We start from the raw sequence: 24,049 nt of genomic DNA, 5'->3' as shown, positions 1-24,049 counted from the left end.
TATGTGGGGGTATAATATTCATGCATGTGTTTGTGGGGGTGTAATATTCATGCATGTGTTTGTGGGGGTGTAATATTCATGCATGTGTTTGTGGGGGTGTAATATTCATGCATGTGTATGTGGGGGTGTAATATTCATGCATGTGTTTGTGGGGGTGTAATATTCATGCATTTGTTTGTAGGGGTGTAATATTCATGCATGTGTTTGTGGGGGTGTAATATTCATGCATGTGTTTGTGGCGGTGTAATATTCATGCATGTGTTTGTAGGGGTGTAATATCCATGCATGTGATTCTGGGGTGTAATATTCATTCATGTGTTTGTGGGGGTGTAATTTTCATGCATGTGTTTGTGGGGGTGTAATATTCATGCATGTGTTTGTGGGGTGTAATATTCATGCATGTGTTTGTGGGGTGTAATATTCACGCATGTGTTTGTGGGGGTGTAAAATTCACGCATGTGTTTGTCGGGGTGTAATATTCATGCATGTGTTTGTGGGGGTGTAATATTCATGCATGTGTTTGTAGGGATGTAATATTCATGCATGTGTTTGTGGGGTGTAATATTCATGCATGTGTTTGTGGGGGTGTAATAATCATGCATGTGTTTGTAGGGATGTAATATTCATGCATGTGTTTGTGGGGGTGTAATATTCATGCATGTGTTTGTGGGGGTGTAATATTCATGCATGTGTTTGTGGGGGTGTAATATTCATGCATGTGTTTGTGGGGGTGTAATATTCATGCATGTGTATGTGGGGGTGTAATATTCATGCATGTGTTTGTGGGGGTGTAATATTCATGCATGTGTTTGTGGGGGTGTAATATTCATGCATGTGTATGTGGGGGTGTAATATTCATGCATGTGTTTGTGGGGGTGTAATATTCATGCATGTGTTTGTGGGGGTGTAATATTCATGCATGTGTTTGTGGGGGTGTAATATTCCTGCATGTGTTTGTGGGGGTGTAATATTCATGCATGTGTATGTGGGGGTGTAATATTCATGCATGTGTTTGTGGGGGTGTAATATTCATGCATGTGTTTGTAGGGGTGTAATATTCATGCATGTGTTTGTGGGGGTGTAATATTCATGCATGTGTTTGTGGCGGAGTAATATTCATGCATGTGTTTGTCGGGGTGTAATATTCATGCATGTGTTTGTGGGGTGTAATAATCATTCATGTGTTTGTGGGGGTGTAATATTCATGCATGTGTTTGTGGGGGTGTAATATTCATGCATGTGTTTGTGGGGTGTAATATTCATGCATGTGTTTGTGGGGTGTAATATTCACGCATGTGTTTGTGGGGGTGTAAAATTCACGCATGTGTTTGTCGGGGTGTAATATTCATGCATGTGTTTGTGGGGGTGTAATATTCATGCATGTGTTTGTAGGGATGTAATATTCATGCATGTGTTTGTGGGGTGTAATATTCATGCATGTGTTTGTGGGGGTGTAATAATCATGCATGTGTTTGTAGGGATGTAATATTCATGCATGTGTTTGTGGGGGTGTAATATTCATGCATGTGTTTGTGGGGGTGTAATATTCATGCATGTGTTTGTGGGGGTGTAATATTCATGCATGTGTTTGTAGGGATGTAATATTCATGCATGTGTTTGTGGGGGTGTAATATTCATGCATGTGTTTGTGGGGGTGTAATATTCATGCATGTGTTTGTGGGGATGTAATATTCATGCATGTGTTTGTGGAGGTGTAATATTCATGCAGGTTTTTTTGAGGGTGTATTATTCATGCATGTGTATGTGGGGGTGTAATATTCATGCATGTGTATGTGGGGGTGTAATATTCATGCATGTGTTTGTGGCGGTGTAATATTCATGCATGTGTTTGTCGGGGTGTAATATTCATGCATGTGTTTGTGGGGTGTAATATTCATTCATGTGTTTGTGGGGGTGTAATATTCATGCATGTGTTTGTGGGGGTATAATATTCACGCATGTGTATGTGGGGGTATAATATTCATGCATGTGTTTGTGGGGGTGTAATATTCATGCATGTGTTTGTGGGGGTGTAATATTCATGCATGTGTTTGTGGGGGTGTAATATTCATGCATGTGTATGTGGGGGTGTAATATTCATGCATGTGTTTGTGGGGGTGTAATATTCATGCATTTGTTTGTAGGGGTGTAATATTCATGCATGTGTTTGTGGGGGTGTAATATTCATGCATGTGTTTGTGGCGGTTTAATATTCATGCATGTGTTTGTAGGGGTGTAATATCCATGCATGTGATTCTGGGGTGTAATATTCATTCATGTGTTTGTGGGGGTGTAATATTCATGCATGTGTTTGTGGGGGTGTAATATTCATGCATGTGTTTGTGGGGTGTAATATTCATGCATGTGTTTGTGGGGTGTAATATTCACGCATGTGTTTGTGGGGGTGTAAAATTCACGCATGTGTTTGTCGGGGTGTAATATTCATGCATGTGTTTGTGGGGGTGTAATATTCATGCATGTGTTTGTAGGGATGTAATATTCATGCATGTGTTTGTGGGGTGTAATATTCATGCATGTGTTTGTGGGGGTGTAATAATCATGCATGTGTTTGTAGGGATGTAATATTCATGCATGTGTTTGTGGGGGTGTAATATTCATGCATGTGTTTGTGGGGGTGTAATATTCATGCATGTGTTTGTGGGGGTGTAATATTCATGCATGTGTTTGTGGGGGTGTAATATTCATGCATGTGTATGTGGGGGTGTAATATTCATGCATGTGTTTGTGGGGGTGTAATATTCATGCATGTGTTTGTGGGGGTGTAATATTCATGCATGTGTATGTGGGGGTGTAATATTCATGCATGTGTTTGTGGGGGTGTAATATTCATGCATGTGTTTGTGGGGGTGTAATATTCATGCATGTGTTTGTGGGGGTGTAATATTCCTGCATGTGTTTGTGGGGGTGTAATATTCATGCATGTGTATGTGGGGGTGTAATATTCATGCATGTGTTTGTGGGGGTGTAATATTCATGCATGTGTTTGTAGGGGTGTAATATTCATGCATGTGTTTGTGGGGGTGTAATATTCATGCATGTGTTTGTGGCGGAGTAATATTCATGCATGTGTTTGTCGGGGTGTAATATTCATGCATGTGTTTGTGGGGTGTAATAATCATTCATGTGTTTGTGGGGGTGTAATATTCATGCATGTGTTTGTGGGGGTGTAATATTCATGCATGTGTTTGTGGGGTGTAATATTCATGCATGTGTTTGTGGGGTGTAATATTCACGCATGTGTTTGTGGGGGTGTAAAATTCACGCATGTGTTTGTCGGGGTGTAATATTCATGCATGTGTTTGTGGGGGTGTAATATTCATGCATGTGTTTGTAGGGATGTAATATTCATGCATGTGTTTGTGGGGTGTAATATTCATGCATGTGTTTGTGGGGGTGTAATAATCATGCATGTGTTTGTAGGGATGTAATATTCATGCATGTGTTTGTGGGGGTGTAATATTCATGCATGTGTTTGTGGGGGTGTAATATTCATGCATGTGTTTGTGGGGGTGTAATATTCATGCATGTGTTTGTAGGGATGTAATATTCATGCATGTGTTTGTGGGGGTGTAATATTCATGCATGTGTTTGTGGGGGTGTAATATTCATGCATGTGTTTGTGGGGGTGTAATATTCATGCATGTGTTTGTAGGGATGTAATATTCATGCATGTGTTTGTGGGGTGTAATATTCATGCATGTGTTTGTGGGGGTGTAATAATCATGCATGTGTTTGTAGGGATGTAATATTCATGCATGTGTTTGTGGGGGTGTAATATTCATGCATGTGTATGTGGTTGTGTAATATTCATGCATATGTTTGTGGGGGTGTAATATTCATGCATGTGTTTGTTGGGGTGTAATATTCATGCATGTGTATGTGGGGGTGTAATATTCATGCATGTGTTTGTGGGGGTGTAATATTCATGCATGTGTTTGTGGGGGTGTAATATTCATGCATGTGTTTGTGGGGGTGTAATATTCATGCATGTGTTTGTGGGGGTGTAATATTCATGCATGTGTTTGTGGGGGTGTAATATTCATGTATGTGTATGTGGGGGTGTAATATTCATGCATATGTTTGTGGGGGTGTAATATTCATGCATGTGTTTGTTGGGGTGTAATATTCATGCATGTGTATGTGGGGGTGTAATATTCATGCATGTGTTTGTGGGGGTGTAATATTTATGCATGTGTTTGTGGGGGTGTAATATTCATGCATGTGTTTGTGGGGGTGTAATATTCATGTATGTGTATGTGGGGGTGTAATATTCATGCATATGTTTGTGGGGGTGTAATATTCATGCATGTGTTTGTTGGGGTGTAATATTCATGCATGTGTATGTGGGGGTGTAATATTCATGCATGTGTTTGTGGGGGTGTAATATTTATGCATGTGTTTGTGGGGGTGTAATATTCATGCATGTGTTTGTCGGGGTGTAATATTCATGCATGTGTTTGTGGGGGTGTAATATTCATGTATGTGTTTGTGGGGGTGTAATATTCATGCATGTGTATGTGGGGGTGTAATATTCATGCATGTGTATGTGGGGGTGTAATATTCATGCATGTGTTTGTGGGGTGTAATATTCATGCATGTGTATGATTGGGTGTAATATTCATGCATGTGTTTGTCGGGGTGTAATATTCATGCATGTGTTTCTGGGGGTGTAATATTCATGTATGTGTATGTGGGGGTGTAATATTCATGCATATGTTTGTGGGGGTGTAATATTCATGCATGTGTTTGTTGGGGTGTAATATTCATGCATGTGTATGTGGGGGTGTAATATTCATGCATGTGTTTGTGGGGGTGTAATATTCATGCATGTGTTTGTGGGGGTGTAATATTCATGCATGTGTTTGTGGGGGTATAATATTCATGCATGTGTTTGTGGGGGTGTAATATTCATGCATGTGTTTGTGGGGGTATAATATTCATGCATGTGTTTGTGGGGGTGTAATATTCATGCATGTGTTTGTGGGGGTGTAATATTTATGCATGTGTTTGTGGGGTTGTAATATTTATGCATGTGTTTGTGGGGGTGTAATATTCATGCATGTGTTTGTGGGGGTATAATATTCATGCATGTGTTTGTGGGGGTGTAATATTTATGCATGTGTTTGTGGGGGTGTAATATTCATGTATGTGTACGTGGGGGTGTAATATTCATGCATGTGTTTGTGGGGGGGTGATATTCATGCATGTGTTTGTGGGGGTGTGATATTTATGCATGTGTTTGTGGGGGTGTAATATTCATGTATGTGTATGTGGGGGTGTAATATTCATGCATGTGTTTGTGGGGGTGTGATATTCATGCATGTGTTTGTGGGGGTGTAATATTTATGCATGTGTTTGTGGGGGTGTAATATTCATGCATGTGTTTGTGGGGGTATAATATTCATGCATGTGTTTGTGGGGGTGTAATATTTATGCATGTGTTTGTGGGGGTGTAATATTCATGCATGTGTTTGTCGGGGTGTAATATTCATGCATGTGTTTGTGGGGGTGTAATATTCATGTATGTGTTTGTGGGGGTGTAATATTCATGCATGTGTATGTGGGGGTGTAATATTCATGCATGTGTATGTGGGGGTGTAATATTCATGCATGTGTATGTGGGGGTGTAATATTCATGCATGTGTATGTGGGGGTGTAATATTCATGTATGTGTTTGTGGGGGTGTAATATTCATGTATGTGTATGTGGGGGTGTAATATTCATGCATGTGTTTGTGGGGGTGTGATATTCATGCATGTGTTTGTGGGGGTGTAATATTTATGCATGTGTTTGTGGGGGTGTAATATTCATGCATGTGTTTGTGGGGGTATAATATTCATGCATGTGTTTGTGGGGGTGTAATATTTATGCATGTGTTTGTGGGGGTGTAATATTCATGCATGTGTTTGTCGGGGTGTAATATTCATGCATGTGTTTGTGGGGGTGTAATATTCATGTATGTGTTTGTGGCGGTGTAATATTCATGCATGTGTATGTGGGGGTGTAATATTCATGCATGTGTATGTGGGGGTGTAATATTCATGCATGTGTATGTGGGGGTGTAATATTCATGCATGTGTATGTGGGGGTGTAATATTCATGTATGTGTTTGTGGGGGTGTAATATTCATGTATGTGTATGTGGGGGTGTAATATTCATGCATATGTTTGTGGGGGTGTAATATTCATGCATGTGTTTGTTGGGGTGTAATATTCATGCATGTGTATGTGGGGGTGTAATATTCATGCATGTGTTTGTGGGGGTGTAATATTCATGCATGTGTTTGTGGGGGTGTAATATTCATGCATGTGTTTGTGGGGGTGTAATATTCATGCATGTGTCTGTGGGGGTGTAATATTCATGCATGTGTCTGTGGGGGTGTAATATTCATGCATGTGTCTGTGGGGGTGTAATATTCATGCATGTGCTTGTGGGGGTGTAATATTCATGCATGTGTTTGTGGGGGTATAATATTCATGCATGTGTTTGTGGGGGTGTAATATTCATGCATGTGTTTGTGGGGGTGTAATATTCATGCATGTGTTTGTGGGGGTGTAATATTCATGTATGTGTATGTGGGGGTGTAATATTCATGCATATGTTTGTGGGGGTGTAATATTCATGCATGTGTTTGTTGGGGTGTAATATTCATGCATGTGTATGTGGGGGTGTAATATTCATGCATGTGTTTGTGGGGGTGTAATATTTATGCATGTGTTTGTGGGGGTGTAATATTCATGCATGTGTTTGTCGGGGTGTAATATTCATGCATGTGTTTGTGGGGGTGTAATATTCATGTATGTGTTTGTGGGGGTGTAATATTCATGCATGTGTATGTGGGGGTGTAATATTCATGCATGTGTATGTGGGGGTGTAATATTCATGCATGTGTTTGTGGGGTGTAATATTCATGCATGTGTATGATTGGGTGTAATATTCATGCATGTGTTTGTCGGGGTGTAATATTCATGCATGTGTTTCTGGGGGTGTAATATTCATGTATGTGTATGTGGGGGTGTAATATTCATGCATATGTTTGTGGGGGTGTAATATTCATGCATGTGTTTGTTGGGGTGTAATATTCATGCATGTGTATGTGGGGGTGTAATATTCATGCATGTGTTTGTGGGGGTGTAATATTCATGCATGTGTTTGTGGGGGTGTAATATTCATGCATGTGTTTGTGGGGGTATAATATTCATGCATGTGTTTGTGGGGGTGTAATATTCATGCATGTGTTTGTGGGGGTATAATATTCATGCATGTGTTTGTGGGGGTGTAATATTCATGCATGTGTTTGTGGGGGTGTAATATTTATGCATGTGTTTGTGGGGGTGTAATATTTATGCATGTGTTTGTGGGGGTGTAATATTCATGCATGTGTTTGTGGGGGTATAATATTCATGCATGTGTTTGTGGGGGTGTAATATTTATGCATGTGTTTGTGGGGGTGTAATATTCATGTATGTGTACGTGGGGGTGTAATATTCATGCATGTGTTTGTGGGGGGGTGATATTCATGCATGTGTTTGTGGGGGTGTGATATTTATGCATGTGTTTGTGGGGGTGTAATATTCATGTATGTGTATGTGGGGGTGTAATATTCATGCATGTGTTTGTGGGGGTGTGATATTCATGCATGTGTTTGTGGGGGTGTAATATTTATGCATGTGTTTGTGGGGGTGTAATATTCATGCATGTGTTTGTGGGGGTATAATATTCATGCATGTGTTTGTGGGGGTGTAATATTTATGCATGTGTTTGTGGGGGTGTAATATTCATGCATGTGTTTGTCGGGGTGTAATATTCATGCATGTGTTTGTGGGGGTGTAATATTCATGTATGTGTTTGTGGGGGTGTAATATTCATGCATGTGTATGTGGGGGTGTAATATTCATGCATGTGTATGTGGGGGTGTAATATTCATGTATGTGTTTGTGGGGGTGTAATATTCATGTATGTGTATGTGGGGGTGTAATATTCATGCATGTGTTTGTGGGGGTGTGATATTCATGCATGTGTTTGTGGGGGTGTAATATTTATGCATGTGTTTGTGGGGGTGTAATATTCATGCATGTGTTTGTGGGGGTATAATATTCATGCATGTGTTTGTGGGGGTGTAATATTTATGCATGTGTTTGTGGGGGTGTAATATTCATGCATGTGTTTGTCGGGGTGTAATATTCATGCATGTGTTTGTGGGGGTGTAATATTCATGTATGTGTTTGTGGCGGTGTAATATTCATGCATGTGTATGTGGGGGTGTAATATTCATGCATGTGTATGTGGGGGTGTAATATTCATGCATGTGTATGTGGGGGTGTAATATTCATGCATGTGTATGTGGGGGTGTAATATTCATGTATGTGTTTGTGGGGGTGTAATATTCATGTATGTGTATGTGGGGGTGTAATATTCATGCATATGTTTGTGGGGGTGTAATATTCATGCATGTGTTTGTTGGGGTGTAATATTCATGCATGTGTATGTGGGGGTGTAATATTCATGCATGTGTTTGTGGGGGTGTAATATTCATGCATGTGTTTGTGGGGGTGTAATATTCATGCATGTGTTTGTGGGGGTGTAATATTCATGCATGTGTCTGTGGGGGTGTAATATTCATGCATGTGTCTGTGGGGGTGTAATATTCATGCATGTGTCTGTGGGGGTGTAATATTCATGCATGTGCTTGTGGGGGTGTAATATTCATGCATGTGTTTGTGGGGGTATAATATTCATGCATGTGTTTGTGGGGGTGTAATATTCATGCATGTGTTTGTGGGGGTATAATATTCATGCATGTGTTTGTGGGGGTGTAATATTCATGCATGTGTTTGTGGGGGTGTAATATTCATGCATGTGTTTGTGGGGGTGTAATAATCTTGCATGTGTTTGTTGGGGTGTAATATTCATGCATGTGTATGTGGGGGTGTAATATTCAAGCATATGCTTGTGGGGGTGTAATATTCATGCATGTGTTTGTCGGGGTGTAATATTCATGCATGTGTTTGTGGGGGTGTAATATTCATGCATGTGTTTGTGGGGGTGTAATATTCATGCATGTGTTTGTGGGGGTGTAATATTCATGCATGTGTTTGTGGGATGTAATAATCATGCATGTGTATGTGGGGGTGTAATATTCATGCATGTGTTTGTGGGGGTGTAATATTCATGCATGTGTTTGTGGGGGTGTAGTATTCATGCATGTGTTTGTAGGGATGTAATATTCATGCAGGTTTTTTTGAGGGTGTATTATTCATGCATGTGTTTGTGGGGGTGTAATATTCATGCATGTGTTTGTGGGGGTGTAATATTCATGCATGTGTTTGTGGGGTGTAATATTCATGCATGTGTTTGTGGGGGTGTAATATTCATGCATGTGTTTGTGGGGGTGTAATATTCATGCATGTGTTTGTGGGGGTGTAATATTCATGCATGTGTTTGTCGGGGTGTAATATTCATGCATGTGTTTGTGGGGGTGTAATATTCATGCATGTGTATGTGGGGGTGTAATATTCATGCATGTGTTTGTGGGGGTGTAATATTCATGCAGGTTTTTTTGAGGGTGTATTATTCATGCATGTGTTTGTGGGGGTGTAATATTCATGCATGAGTTTGTGGGGGTGTAATATTCATGCATGTGTTTGTGGGGTGTAATATTCATGCATGTGTTTGTGGGGGTGTGATATTCATGCATGTGTTTGTGGGGGTGTAATATTCATGCATGTGTTTGTGGGGGTGTAATATTCATGCATGTGTTTGTCGGGGTGTAATATTCATGCATGTGTTTGTGGGGGTGTAATATTCATGCATGTGTATGTGGGGGTGTAATATTCATGCATGTGTTTGGGGGGGGTGTAATATTCATGCATGTATATGTGGGGGTGTAATATTCATGCATGTGTATGTGGGGGTGTAATATTCATGCATATGTTTGTGGGGGTGTAATATTCATGCATGTGTTTGTCGGGGTGTAATATTCATGCATGTGTTTGTGGGGGTGTAATATTCATGCATGTGTTTGTGGGGGTGTAATATTCATGCATGTGTTTGTGGGGATGTAATATTCATGCATGTGTTTGTGGAGGTGTAATATTCATGCAGGTTTTTTTGAGGGTGTATTATTCATGCATGTGTATGTGGGGGTGTAATATTCATGCATGTGTATGTGGGGGTGTAATATTCATGCATGTGTTTGTGGCGGTGTAATATTCATGCATGTGTTTGTCGGGGTGTAATATTCATGCATGTGTTTGTGGGGTGTAATATTCATTCATGTGTTTGTGGGGGTGTAATATTCATGCATGTGTTTGTGGGGGTATAATATTCACGCATGTGTATGTGGGGGTATAATATTCATGCATGTGTTTGTGGGGGTGTAATATTCATGCATGTGTTTGTGGGGGTGTAATATTCATGCATGTGTTTGTGGGGGTGTAATATTCATGCATGTGTATGTGGGGGTGTAATATTCATGCATGTGTTTGTGGCGGTGTAATATTCATGCATGTGTTTGTCGGGGTGTAATATTCATGCATGTGTTTGTGGGGTGTAATATTCATTCATGTGTTTGTGGGGGTGTAATATTCATGCATGTGTTTGTGGGGGTATAATATTCACGCATGTGTATGTGGGGGTATAATATTCATGCATGTGTTTGTGGGGGTGTAATATTCATGCATGTGTTTGTGGGGGTGTAATATTCATGCATGTGTTTGTGGGGGTGTAATATTCATGCATGTGTATGTGGGGGTGTAATATTCATGCATGTGTTTGTGGGGGTGTAATATTCATGCATTTGTTTGTAGGGGTGTAATATTCATGCATGTGTTTGTGGGGGTGTAATATTCATGCATGTGTTTGTGGCGGTGTAATATTCATGCATGTGTTTGTAGGGGTGTAATATCCATGCATGTGATTCTGGGGTGTAATATTCATTCATGTGTTTGTGGGGGTGTAATATTCATGCATGTGTTTGTGGGGGTGTAATATTCATGCATGTGTTTGTGGGGTGTAATATTCATGCATGTGTTTGTGGGGTGTAATATTCACGCATGTGTTTGTGGGGGTGTAAAATTCACGCATGTGTTTGTCGGGGTGTAATATTCATGCATGTGTTTGTGGGGGTGTAATATTCATGCATGTGTTTGTAGGGATGTAATATTCATGCATGTGTTTGTGGGGTGTAATATTCATGCATGTGTTTGTGGGGGTGTATTAATCATGCATGTGTTTGTAGGGATGTAATATTCATGCATGTGTTTGTGGGGGTGTAATATTCATGCATGTGTTTGTGGGGGTGTAATATTCATGCATGTGTTTGTGGGGGTGTAATATTCATGCATGTGTTTGTGGGGGTGTAATATTCATGCATGTGTATGTGGGGGTGTAATATTCATGCATGTGTTTGTGGGGGTGTAATATTCATGCATGTGTTTGTGGGGGTGTAATATTCATGCATGTGTATGTGGGGGTGTAATATTCATGCATGTGTTTGTGGGGGTGTAATATTCATGCATGTGTTTGTGGGGGTGTAATATTCATGCATGTGTTTGTGGGGGTGTAATATTCCTGCATGTGTTTGTGGGGGTGTAATATTCATGCATGTGTATGTGGGGGTGTAATATTCATGCATGTGTTTGTGGGGGTGTAATATTCATGCATGTGTTTGTAGGGGTGTAATATTCATGCATGTGTTTGTGGGGGTGTAATATTCATGCATGTGTTTGTGGCGGAGTAATATTCATGCATGTGTTTGTCGGGGTGTAATATTCATGCATGTGTTTGTGGGGTGTAATAATCATTCATGTGTTTGTGGGGGTGTAATATTCATGCATGTGTTTGTGGGGGTGTAATATTCATGCATGTGTTTGTGGGGTGTAATATTCATGCATGTGTTTGTGGGGTGTAATATTCACGCATGTGTTTGTGGGGGTGTAAAATTCACGCATGTGTTTGTCGGGGTGTAATATTCATGCATGTGTTTGTGGGGGTGTAATATTCATGCATGTGTTTGTAGGGATGTAATATTCATGCATGTGTTTGTGGGGTGTAATATTCATGCATGTGTTTGTGGGGGTGTAATAATCATGCATGTGTTTGTAGGGATGTAATATTCATGCATGTGTTTGTGGGGGTGTAATATTCATGCATGTGTTTGTGGGGGTGTAATATTCATGCATGTGTTTGTGGGGGTGTAATATTCATGCATGTGTTTGTAGGGATGTAATATTCATGCATGTGTTTGTGGGGGTGTAATATTCATGCATGTGTTTGTGGGGGTGTAATATTCATGCATGTGTTTGTGGGGGTGTAATATTCATGCATGTGTTTGTAGGGATGTAATATTCATGCATGTGTTTGTGGGGTGTAATATTCATGCATGTGTTTGTGGGGGTGTAATAATCATGCATGTGTTTGTAGGGATGTAATATTCATGCATGTGTTTGTGGGGGTGTAATATTCATGCATGTGTTTGTGGGGGTGTAATATTCATGCATGTGTTTGTGGGGGTGTAATATTCATGCATGTGTTTGTGGGGGTGTAATATTCATGCATGTGTTTGTGGGGGTGTAATATTCATGCATGTGTATGTGGGGGTGTAATATTCATGCATGTGTTTGTGGGGGTGTAATATTCATGCATGTGTTTGGGGGGGGTGTAATATTCATGCATGTATATGTGGGGGTGTAATATTCATGCATGTGTATGTGGGGGTGTAATATTCATGCATATGTTTGTGGGGGTGTAATATTCATGCATGTGTTTGTCGGGGTGTAATATTCATGCATGTGTTTGTGGGGGTGTAATATTCATGCATGTGTTTGTGGGGGTGTAATATTCATGCATGTGTTTGTGGGGATGTAATATTCATGCATGTGTTTGTGGAGGTGTAATATTCATGCAGGTTTTTTTGAGGGTGTATTATTCATGCATGTGTATGTGGGGGTGTAATATTCATGCATGTGTATGTGGGGGTGTAATATTCATGCATGTGTTTGTGGCGGTGTAATATTCATGCATGTGTTTGTCGGGGTGTAATATTCATGCATGTGTTTGTGGGGTGTAATATTCATTCATGTGTTTGTGGGGGTGTAATATTCATGCATGTGTTTGTGGGGGTATAATATTCACGCATGTGTATGTGGGGGTATAATATTCATGCATGTGTTTGTGGGGGTGTAATATTCATGCATGTGTTTGTGGGGGTGTAATATTCATGCATGTGTTTGTGGGGGTGTAATATTCATGCATGTGTATGTGGGGGTGTAATATTCATGCATGTGTTTGTGGGGGTGTAATATTCATGCATTTGTTTGTAGGGGTGTAATATTCATGCATGTGTTTGTGGGGGTGTAATATTCATGCATGTGTTTGTGGCGGTGTAATATTCATGCATGTGTTTGTGGGGTGTAATATTCATGCATGTGTTTGTGGGGGTGTGATATTCATGCATGTGTTTGTGGGGGTGTAATATTCATGCATGTGTTTGTGGGGGTGTAATATTCATGCATGTGTTTGTCGGGGTGTAATATTCATGCATGTGTTTGTGGGGGTGTAATATTCATGCATGTGTTTGGGGGGGGTGTAATATTCATGCATGTATATGTGGGGGTGTAATATTCATGCATGTGTATGTGGGGGTGTAATATTCATGCATGAGTTTGTGGGGGTGTAATATTCATGCATGTGTTTGTGGGGTGTAATATTCATGCATGTGTTTGTGGGGGTGTGATATTCATGCATGTGTTTGTGGGGGTGTAATATTCATGCATGTGTTTGTGGGGGTGTAATATTCATGCATGTGTTTGTCGGGGTGTAATATTCATGCATGTGTTTGTGGGGGTGTAATATTCATGCATGTGTATGTGGGGGTGTAATATTCATGCATGTGTTTGGGGGGGGTGTAATATTCATGCATGTATATGTGGGGGTGTAATATTCATGCATGTGTATGTGGGGGTGTAATATTCATGCATATGTTTGTGGGGGTGTAATATTCATGCATGTGTTTGTCGGGGTGTAATATTCATGCATGTGTTTGTGGGGGTGTAATATTCATGCATGTGTTTGTGGGGGTGTAATATTCATGCATGTGTTTGTGGGGATGTAATATTCATGCATGTGTTTGTGGAGGTGTAATATTCATGCAGGTTTTTTTGAGGGTGTATTATTCATGCATGTGTATGTGGGGGTGTAATATTCATGCATGTGTATGTGGGGGTGTAATATTCATGCATGTGTTTGTGGCGGTGTAATATTCATGCATGTGTTTGTCGGGGTGTAATATTCATGCATGTGTTTGTGGGGTGTAATATTCATTCATGTGTTTGTGGGGGTGTAATATTCATGCATGTGTTTGTGGGGGTATAATATTCACGCATGTGTATGTGGGGGTATAATATTCATGCATGTGTTTGTGGGGGTGTAATATTCATGCATGTGTTTGTGGGGGTGTAATATTCATGCATGTGTTTGTGGGGGTGTAATATTCATGCATGTGTATGTGGGGGTGTAATATTCATGCATGTGTTTGTGGGGGTGTAATATTCATGCATTTGTTTGTAGGGGTGTAATATTCATGCATGTGTTTGTGGGGGTGTAATATTCATGCATGTGTTTGTGGCGGTGTAATATTCATGCATGTGTTTGTAGGGGTGTAATATCCATGCATGTGATTCTGGGGTGTAATATTCATTCATGTGTTTGTGGGGGTGTAATTTTCATGCATGTGTTTGTGGGGGTGTAATATTCATGCATGTGTTTGTGGGGTGTAATATTCATGCATGTGTTTGTGGGGTGTAATATTCACGCATGTGTTTGTGGGGGTGTAAAATTCACGCATGTGTTTGTCGGGGTGTAATATTCATGCATGTGTTTGTGGGGGTGTAATATTCATGCATGTGTTTGTAGGGATGTAATATTCATGCATGTGTTTGTGGGGTGTAATATTCATGCATGTGTTTGTGGGGGTGTAATAATCATGCATGTGTTTGTAGGGATGTAATATTCATGCATGTGTTTGTGGGGGTGTAATATTCATGCATGTGTTTGTGGGGGTGTAATATTCATGCATGTGTTTGTGGGGGTGTAATATTCATGCATGTGTTTGTGGGGGTGTAATATTCATGCATGTGTATGTGGGGGTGTAATATTCATGCATGTGTTTGTGGGGGTGTAATATTCATGCATGTGTTTGTGGGGGTGTAATATTCATGCATGTGTATGTGGGGGTGTAATATTCATGCATGTGTTTGTGGGGGTGTAATATTCATGCATGTGTTTGTGGGGGTGTAATATTCATGCATGTGTTTGTGGGGGTGTAATATTCCTGCATGTGTTTGTGGGGGTGTAATATTCATGCATGTGTATGTGGGGGTGTAATATTCATGCATGTGTTTGTGGGGGTGTAATATTCATGCATGTGTTTGTAGGGGTGTAATATTCATGCATGTGTTTGTGGGGGTGTAATATTCATGCATGTGTTTGTGGCGGAGTAATATTCATGCATGTGTTTGTCGGGGTGTAATATTCATGCATGTGTTTGTGGGGTGTAATAATCATTCATGTGTTTGTGGGGGTGTAATATTCATGCATGTGTTTGTGGGGGTGTAATATTCATGCATGTGTTTGTGGGGTGTAATATTCATGCATGTGTTTGTGGGGTGTAATATTCACGCATGTGTTTGTGGGGGTGTAAAATTCACGCATGTGTTTGTCGGGGTGTAATATTCATGCATGTGTTTGTGGGGGTGTAATATTCATGCATGTGTTTGTAGGGATGTAATATTCATGCATGTGTTTGTGGGGTGTAATATTCATGCATGTGTTTGTGGGGGTGTAATAATCATGCATGTGTTTGTAGGGATGTAATATTCATGCATGTGTTTGTGGGGGTGTAATATTCATGCATGTGTTTGTGGGGGTGTAATATTCATGCATGTGTTTGTGGGGGTGTAATATTCATGCATGTGTTTGTAGGGATGTAATATTCATGCATGTGTTTGTGGGGGTGTAATATTCATGCATGTGTTTGTGGGGGTGTAATATTCATGCATGTGTTTGTGGGGATGTAATATTCATGCATGTGTTTGTGGAGGTGTAATATTCATGCAGGTTTTTTTGAGGGTGTATTATTCATGCATGTGTATGTGGGGGTGTAATATTCATGCATGTGTATGTGGGGGTGTAATATTCATGCATGTGTTTGTGGCGGTGTAATATTCATGCATGTGTTTGTCGGGGTGTAATATTCATGCATGTGTTTGTGGGGTGTAATATTCATTCATGTGTTTGTGGGGGTGTAATATTCATGCATGTGTTTGTGGGGGTATAATATTCACGCATGTGTATGTGGGGGTATAATATTCATGCATGTGTTTGTGGGGGTGTAATATTCATGCATGTGTTTGTGGGGGTGTAATATTCATGCATGTGTTTGTGGGGGTGTAATATTCATGCATGTGTATGTGGGGGTGTAATATTCATGCATGTGTTTGTGGGGGTGTAATATTCATGCATTTGTTTGTAGGGGTGTAATATTCATGCATGTGTTTGTGGGGGTGTAATATTCATGCATGTGTTTGTGGCGGTGTAATATTCATGCATGTGTTTGTAGGGGTGTAATATCCATGCATGTGATTCTGGGGTGTAATATTCATTCATGTGTTTGTGGGGGTGTAATATTCATGCATGTGTTTGTGGGGGTGTAATATTCATGCATGTGTTTGTGGGGTGTAATATTCATGCATGTGTTTGTGGGGTGTAATATTCACGCATGTGTTTGTGGGGGTGTAAAATTCACGCATGTGTTTGTCGGGGTGTAATATTCATGCATGTGTTTGTGGGGGTGTAATATTCATGCATGTGTTTGTAGGGATGTAATATTCATGCATGTGTTTGTGGGGTGTAATATTCATGCATGTGTTTGTGGGGGTGTAATAATCATGCATGTGTTTGTAGGGATGTAATATTCATGCATGTGTTTGTGGGGGTGTAATATTCATGCATGTGTTTGTGGGGGTGTAATATTCATGCATGTGTTTGTGGGGGTGTAATATTCATGCATGTGTTTGTGGGGGTGTAATATTCATGCATGTGTATGTGGGGGTGTAATATTCATGCATGTGTTTGTGGGGGTGTAATATTCATGCATGTGTTTGTGGGGGTGTAATATTCATGCATGTGTATGTGGGGGTGTAATATTCATGCATGTGTTTGTGGGGGTGTAATATTCATGCATGTGTTTGTGGGGGTGTAATATTCATGCATGTGTTTGTGGGGGTGTAATATTCCTGCATGTGTTTGTGGGGGTGTAATATTCATGCATGTGTATGTGGGGGTGTAATATTCATGCATGTGTTTGTGGGGGTGTAATATTCATGCATGTGTTTGTAGGGGTGTAATATTCATGCATGTGTTTGTGGGGGTGTAATATTCATGCATGTGTTTGTGGCGGAGTAATATTCATGCATGTGTTTGTCGGGGTGTAATATTCATGCATGTGTTTGTGGGGTGTAATAATCATTCATGTGTTTGTGGGGGTGTAATATTCATGCATGTGTTTGTGGGGGTGTAATATTCATGCATGTGTTTGTGGGGTGTAATATTCATGCATGTGTTTGTGGGGTGTAATATTCACGCATGTGTTTGTGGGGGTGTAAAATTCACGCATGTGTTTGTCGGGGTGTAATATTCATGCATGTGTTTGTGGGGGTGTAATATTCATGCATGTGTTTGTAGGGATGTAATATTCATGCATGTGTTTGTGGGGTGTAATATTCATGCATGTGTTTGTGGGGGTGTAATAATCATGCATGTGTTTGTAGGGATGTAATATTCATGCATGTGTTTGTGGGGGTGTAATATTCATGCATGTGTTTGTGGGGGTGTAATATTCATGCATGTGTTTGTGGGGGTGTAATATTCATGCATGTGTTTGTAGGGATGTAATATTCATGCATGTGTTTGTGGGGGTGTAATATTCATGCATGTGTTTGTGGGGGTGTAATATTCATGCATGTGTTTGTGGGGGTGTAATATTCATGCATGTGTTTGTAGGGATGTAATATTCATGCATGTGTTTGTGGGGTGTAATATTCATGCATGTGTTTGTGGGGGTGTAATAATCATGCATGTGTTTGTAGGGATGTAATATTCATGCATGTGTTTGTGGGGGTGTAATATTCATGCATGTGTTTGTGGGGGTGTAATATTCATGCATGTGTTTGTGGGGGTGTAATATTCATGCATGTGTTTGTGGGGGTGTAATATTCATGCATGTGTTTGTGGGGGTGTAATATTCATGCATGTGTATGTGGGGGTGTAATATTCATGCATGTGTTTGTGGGGGTGTAATATTCATGCATGTGTTTGTGGGGGTGTAATATTCATGCATGTGTTTGTGGGGGTGTAATATTCATGCATGTGTTTGTGGGGGTGTAATATTCATGCATGTGTATGTGGGGGTGTAATATTCATGCATGTGTTTGTGGGGTTGTAATATTCATGCATGTGTTTGTAGGGGTGTAATATTCATGCATGTGTTTGTGGGGGTGTAATATTCATGCATGTGTTTGTGGCGGTGTAATATTCATGCATGTGTTTGTCGGGGTGTAATATTCATGCATGTGTTTGTGGGGTGTAATACTCATTCATGTGTTTGTGGGGGTGTAATATTCATGCATGTGTTTGTGGGGTTGTAATATTCACGCATGTGTTTGTGGGGTGTAATATTCACGCATGTGTTTGTGGGTGTGTAATATTCATGCATGTGTTTGTGGGGTGTAATATTCATGCATGTGTTTGTGGGGTGTAATATTCATGCATGTGTTTGTGGGGGTGTAATATTCATGCATGTGTTTGTGGGGGTGTAATATTCATGCATGTGTTTGTGGGGATGTAATATTCATGCATGTGTTTGTCGGGGTGTAATATTCATGCATGTGTTTGTGGGGGTGTAATATTCATGCATGTGTTTGTAGGGATGTAATATTCATGCATGTGTTTGTGGGGTGTAATATTCATGCATGTGTTTGTGGGGGTGTAATAATCATGCATGTGTTTGTAGGGATGTAATATTCATGCATGTGTTTGTGGGGGTGTAATATTCATGCATGTGTTTGTGGGGGTGTAATATTCATGCATGTGTTTGTGGGGGTGTAATATTCATGCATGTGATTGTGGGGGTGTAATATTCATGCATGTGTTTGTGGGGGTGTAATATTCATGCATGTGTTTGTGGCGGTGTAATATTCATGCATGTGTTTGTAGGGGTGTAATATCCATGCATGTGATTCTGGGGTGTAATATTCATTCATGTGTTTGTGGGGGTGTAATATTCATGCATGTGTTTGTGGGGGTGTAATATTCATGCATGTGTTTGTGGGGTGTAATATTCATGCATGTGTTTGTGGGGTGTAATATTCACGCATGTGTTTGTGGGGGTGTAAAATTCACGCATGTGTTTGTCGGGGTGTAATATTCATGCATGTGTTTGTGGGGGTGTAATATTCATGCATGTGTTTGTAGGGATGTAATATTCATGCATGTGTTTGTGGGGTGTAATATTCATGCATGTGTTTGTGGGGGTGTAATAATCATGCATGTGTTTGTAGGGATGTAATATTCATGCATGTGTTTGTGGGGGTGTAATATTCATGCATGTGTTTGTGGGGGTGTAATATTCATGCATGTGTTTGTGGGGGTGTAATATTCATGCATGTGTTTGTGGGGGTGTAATATTCATGCATGTGTATGTGGGGGTGTAATATTCATGCATGTGTTTGTGGGGGTGTAATATTCATGCATGTGTTTGTGGGGGTGTAATATTCATGCATGTGTATGTGGGGGTGTAATATTCATGCATGTGTTTGTGGGGGTGTAATATTCATGCATGTGTTTGTGGGGGTGTAATATTCATGCATGTGTTTGTGGGGGTGTAATATTCCTGCATGTGTTTGTGGGGGTGTAATATTCATGCATGTGTATGTGGGGGTGTAATATTCATGCATGTGTTTGTGGGGGTGTAATATTCATGCATGTGTTTGTAGGGGTGTAATATTCATGCATGTGTTTGTGGGGGTGTAATATTCATGCATGTGTTTGTGGCGGAGTAATATTCATGCATGTGTTTGTCGGGGTGTAATATTCATGCATGTGTTTGTGGGGTGTAATAATCATTCATGTGTTTGTGGGGGTGTAATATTCATGCATATGTTTGTGGGGGTGTAATATTCATGCATGTGTTTGTGGGGTGTAATATTCATGCATGTGTTTGTGGGGTGTAATATTCACGCATGTGTTTGTGGGGGTGTAAAATTCACGCATGTGTTTGTCGGGGTGTAATATTCATGCATGTGTTTGTGGGGGTGTAATATTCATGCATGTGTTTGTAGGGATGTAATATTCATGCATGTGTTTGTGGGGTGTAATATTCATGCATGTGTTTGTGGGGGTGTAATAATCATGCATGTGTTTGTAGGGATGTAATATTCATGCATGTGTTTGTGGGGGTGTAATATTCATGCATGTGTTTGTGGGGGTGTAATATTCATGCATGTGTTTGTGGGGGTGTAATATTCATGCATGTGTTTGTAGGGATGTAATATTCATGCATGTGTTTGTGGGGGTGTAATATTCATGCATGTGTTTGTGGGGGTGTAATATTCATGCATGTGTTTGTGGGGGTGTAATATTCATGCATGTGTTTGTAGGGATGTAATATTCATGCATGTGTTTGTGGGGTGTAATATTCATGCATGTGTTTGTGGGGGTGTAATAATCATGCATGTGTTTGTAGGGATGTAATATTCATGCATGTGTTTGTGGGGGTGTAATATTCATGCATGTGTTTGTGGGGGTGTAATATTCATGCATGTGTTTGTGGGGGTGTAATATTCATGCATGTGTTTGTGGGGGTGTAATATTCATGCATGTGTTTGTGGGGGTGTAATATTCATGCATGTGTATGTGGGGGTGTAATATTCATGCATGTGTTTGTGGGGGTGTAATATTCATGCATGTGTTTGTGGGGGTGTAATATTCATGCATGTGTTTGTGGGGGTGTAATATTCATGCATGTGTTTGTGGGGGTGTAATATTCATGCATGTGTATGTGGGGGTGTAATATTCATGCATGTGTTTGTGGGGTTGTAATATTCATGCATGTGTTTGTAGGGGTGTAATATTCATGCATGTGTTTGTGGGGGTGTAATATTCATGCATGTGTTTGTGGCGGTGTAATATTCATGCATGTGTTTGTCGGGGTGTAATATTCATGCATGTGTTTGTGGGGTGTAATAATCATTCATGTGTTTGTGGGGGTGTAATATTCATGCATGTGTTTGTGGGGTTGTAATATTCATGCATGTGTTTGTAGGGGTGTAATATTGATGCATGTGTTTGTGGGGGTGTAATATTCATGCATGTGTTTGTGGGGGTGTAATATTCATGCATGTGTTTGTGGGGGTGTAATATTCATGCATGTGTTTGTGGGGGTGTAATATTCATGCATGTGTTTGTGGGGGTGTAATATTCATGCATGTGTTTGTGGGGGTGTAATATTCATGCATGTGTTTGTGGGGGTGTAATATTCATGCATGTGTTTGTGGGGGTGTAATATTCATGCATGTGTTTGTGGGGGTGTAATATTCATGCATGTGTTTGTGGGGGTGTAAAATTCATGCCTGTGCTTGAGGGGGTGTAATATTCATGCATGTGTTTGTGGGGTGTAATATTCATGCATGTGTTTGTGGGGGTGTAATATTCATGCATGTGTTTGTGGGGGTGTAATATTCATGCATGTGTTTGTGGGGTGTAATATTCATGCATGTGCATGTGGGGGTGTAATATTCATGCATGTGTTTGTGGGGGTGTAATATTCATGCATGTGTTTGTGGGGGTGTAATATTCATGCATGTGTTTGTGGGGGTGTAATATTCATGCATGTGTTTGTGGGTGTGTAATATTCATGCATGTATTTGTGGGGGTGTAATATTCATGCATGTGTTTGTGGGGGTGTAATATTCATGCATGTGTCTGTGGGGGTGTAATATTCATGCATGTGTTTGTGGGGGTGTAATATTAATGCATATGTTTGTGGGGGTGTAATATTCATGCATGTGTCTGTGGGGATGTAATATTCATGCATGTGTTTGTGGGGGTGTAATATTCATGCATGTGTTTGTGGGGTGTAATATTCATGCATGTGTTTATGGGGGTGTAATATTCATGCATGTGTTTGTGGGGGTGTAATATTCTTGCATGTGTTTGTGGGGGTGTAATATGCATGCATGTGTTTGTGGGGGTGTAATATTCATGCATGTGTTTGTGGGGGTGTAATATTGATGCATGTGTTTGTGGGGGTATAATATTCATGCATGTGTTTGTGGGGGTGTAATATTCATGCATGTGTTTGTGGGAGTGTAATATTCTTGCATGTGTTTGTGGGGGTGTAATATTCATGCATGTGTTTGTGGGGTATAATATTCTTGCATGTGTTTGTGGGGGTGTAATATTCATGCATGTGTTTGTGGGGGTGTAATATTCATGCATGTGTTTGTAGGGGTGTAATATTAATGCATGTGTTTGTGGGGGTGTAATATTCATGCATGTGTTTGTGGGGGTGTAATATTCATGCATGTGTTTGTGGGGTGTAATAGTTATGCATGTGTTTGTGGGGGTGTAAAATTCATGCATGTGTTTGTGGCGGTGTAATATTCATGCATGTGTTTGTGGGGGTGTAATATTCATGCATGTGTTTGTGGGGGTGTAATATTCATGCATGTGTTTGTGGGGGTGTAATATTCATGCATGTGTTTGTGGGGGTGTAATATTCATGTATGTGTTTGTGGGGGTGTGATATTCATGCATGTGTTTGTGGGGGTGTAATATTCATGCATGTGTTTATGGGGGTGTAATATTCATGCATGTGTTTGTGGGGGTGTAATATTTATGCATGTGTTTGTGGGGGTGTAATATTCATGCATGTGTTTGTGGGGGTGTAATATTCTTGCATGTGTTTGTAGGGGTGTAATATTCATGTATGTGTTTGTGGGGGTGTAATATTCATGCATGTGTTTGTGGGGGTGTAATATTCATGCATGTGTTTGTGGGGTGTAATAGTCATGCATGTGTTTGTGGGGGTGTAAAATTCATGCATGTGTTTGTGGGGGTGTAATATTCATGCATGTGTTTGTGGGGGTGTAATATTCATGCATGTGTTTGTGGGGGTGTAATATTCATGCATGTGTTTGTGGGGGTGTAATATTGATGCATGTGTATGTGGGGGTGTAATATTCATGCATGTGTTTGTGGGGGTGTAATATTCATGCATGTGTTTGTGGGGGTGTAATATTCATGCATGTGTTTGTGGGGGTGTAATATTCATGCATGTGTTTGTGGGGGTGTAATATTGATGCATGTGTATGTGGGGGTGTAATATTCATGCATGTGTTTGTGGGGGTGTAATATTCATGCATGTGTTTGTGGCGGTGTAATATTCATGCATGTGTTTGTCGGGGTGTAATATTCATGCATGTGTTTGTGGGGTGTAATAATCATTCATGTGTTTGTGGGGGTGTAATATTCATGCATGTGTTTGTGGGGTTGTAATATTCATGCATGTGTTTGTAGGGGTGTAATATTGATGCATGTGTTTGTGGGGGTGTAATATTCATGCATGTGTTTGTGGGGGTGTAATATTCATGCATGTGTTTGTGGGGGTGTAATATTCATGCATGTGTTTGTGGGGGTGTAATATTCATGCATGTGTTTGTGGGGGTGTAATATTCATGCATGTGTTTGTGGGGGTGTAATATTCATGCATGTGTTTGTGGGGGTGTAATATTCATGCATGTGTTTGTGGGGGTGTAATATTCATGCATGTGTTTGTGGGGGTGTAATATTCATGCATGTGTTTGTGGGGGTGTAAAATTCATGCCTGTGCTTGAGGGGGTGTAATATTCATGCATGTGTTTGTGGGGTGTAATATTCATGCATGTGTTTGTGGGGGTGTAATATTCATGCA

The sequence above is a fragment of the Ascaphus truei genome, chromosome 1 (genome assembly GCF_040206685.1).
Source record: "Ascaphus truei isolate aAscTru1 chromosome 1, aAscTru1.hap1, whole genome shotgun sequence".
In the NCBI taxonomy this organism is placed as follows: domain Eukaryota; kingdom Metazoa; phylum Chordata; class Amphibia; order Anura; family Ascaphidae; genus Ascaphus; species Ascaphus truei.
This window is presented reverse-complemented; position numbering follows the sequence as displayed.